Genomic DNA, 2,366 nt, shown 5'->3' on the forward strand with positions numbered 1-2,366 from the left:
AATTCTGATGAGACGACTGAGCGGCTGATAAAAACCCTGCAGCTGTTACTGGAGTCAAAACTGAAACAGGACAGAAACATTTTAGGGGCGACAGACTGAAAACATCTGATCCAGGATCAGAACAGATCCCAGATCAGTGTCAGAGTCTGTCTGACTTTATGTAACTGTTCCTGTTACAGCGTACAGAGTCCAGCTGTCGTCTGCATCAGCTGACTGAAAACAACCTTTTAGTTCTGGCTGTAATAACGGACATGTGTGACATCATCAGTCGTCCCCCGGCCCTACTGGGAGCTGTGGTTACCTTTGTGAAGCCGAGCTCCAGCATCAGTCTGTCGGCTACAAACTCGATGTACTGCTCCATCAGGTCACAGTTCATCCCGATCAGCTTCACCGGCAGAGCGTCCGTCAGGAACTCCTGAGAACACAACAAAGAACACACCATTAAAACCAGTTCAACCATCAGCTGACTGACAGAGAGACACCATGACATGTCGAGGACCCACCTGCTCGATCTCCACGGCGTTCTTGATGATCTTGGTGACGGTTTCTGCTGACGGTTTGTTCACCAGGTGTTTGAACATCAGACAGGCGAAGTCACAGTGCAGACCCTGAAACCAGTAACACACACCAGTTACAGCCCAGTGAAACCAGTAACACACACCGATTACAGCCCAGTGAAACCAGCGACACACACCAGTTACAGCCCAGTGAAACCAGTCACACACACCAGTAATACCAGTAACACAAACTGGATTTATCTGATGTCAAAGTGACAGGATGAAGCTTCCTGCTGATCAATAATCAATTATCACCTCGTCTCTGCTGATGAGCTCGTTGGAGAAGGTCAGGCCGGGCATCAGGCCTCTCTTCTTCAGCCAGAAGATCGCAGCGAAGGAACCAGAGAAGAAGATTCCCTCCACGGCGGCGAAGGCCACCACACGCTCACCTGAGGAACCACAGAGTCACCATCAATACCTGATCAATATCTGATACCTGATCAATACCTGATACATAGATCAGTATCAGAGCTGACTGACAGCAGGAACAGGAAGTGAGCAAGTTTACCGTAGTTGGCGCTCTTGTTGCCGATCCAGTTGATCGCCCAGTCGGCCTTCTTCTTTACACACGGCAGAGTCTCGATGGCGTTGAACAGGTATTCTCTGTGGGTCATTGAACACACCGTCAGTAACCAGTAACAGACACCAATAACAGACCCCAGTAAGATCCCAGTAACCAGGTCATCACCTCTCTTTGGGCTCCTTGATGTATGTGTTGATGAGGAGGCTGTACATCTCTGAGTGGATGTTCTCCATGGCGATCTGGAAACCATAGAAACACCTGGCCTCCGTCACCTGCACTTCCTGTGTGAAGCGCTCCACCTGGTGGGAAAGAGACGACACTCAGNGGTCCAGAAAGACGCCTCGGCCTTCTTGTACATCTGCCAGATGTCGTGGTACTGGATGGGGAAGATGACGAAGCGATGAGGGTTGTCCTTCAGCAGAGGCTCCTCCTCTTTCTCCCTGCTGCTGCTCTTCTTCACTGCTTTGGGCTGAGAGACAAAACACACAACTGTCAATATCACACAATATAACACACCTGCACACAAAGGTTTATACTGATATTAAGTCTGGCTGGATGCAGTGGAAAGGTCTGAACACATTTGTGGGGGAACGCAGAAGAAATATTCCACATAAAACTAAAACATTTAGATAAAAAACTGAAACATGAAAATGTAATTTATTGTTTAATTAACAAACAGAAGTAAGTAACTATTATTGATAAGGGAGGAGGGGTGGTGCAGAGGTGGAGACATATAAAGTGTTTTCTTTGTGTGTTTTGGCAACCTTTATTTCTTCTTTTAAAAGATTTCTTGTCTTCACCAATGAGTAAGTTTTATAAACTAATAGCTTATTTCAGGGTTGAAGAAAAACCAGGTCACACCCAGCCTCCCTCCTCCTCTGATAAATTAAGAACACTCCCTAAGGCAAACAGTGACAGCTGATTGTTTGGCGCCAGAACCATATTTTAGGCGCCACATGAGCACAATAATCAACACTAATTAATAATGCTGTATCTTAATATGAGATGAAGATGATGTGAGTTAGATGAAGATGATGAAGGTTTCAGCAGATCTGTACTCACCGCAGCATCGTCGAAGATTTTCCGCGCGGTTTTAGACGCCAAGATCCGGGTCGTGTTCAGACTCGGAGGCTGAAAGATCAACGACAGGAACCCCTCAGTGAACAGATCAATACTCTGATATTGGATCAATACTCTGATACTGGATCAATACGTTTGAATGATGACATCAGACTGAAACACACATTAACTGCAGGACCGTCACAAGATGGCTGCCGTGAGGTTAA

The 2,366-nt window shown here is 46.5% G+C and overlaps 1 pseudogene; it reads right to left on the minus strand.

Moving 5' to 3' along the window:
- Positions 1-190: 190 nt before the first annotated feature.
- Positions 191-2,286, minus strand: LOC126387012 (ribonucleoside-diphosphate reductase subunit M2-like; annotated as a pseudogene).
- Between the last annotated feature and the right edge of the window lie 80 nt (positions 2,287-2,366).

Source organism: Epinephelus moara, unplaced genomic scaffold (genome assembly GCF_006386435.1).
Source record: "Epinephelus moara isolate mb unplaced genomic scaffold, YSFRI_EMoa_1.0 scaffold1496, whole genome shotgun sequence".
Lineage (NCBI taxonomy): Eukaryota > Metazoa > Chordata > Actinopteri > Perciformes > Serranidae > Epinephelus > Epinephelus moara.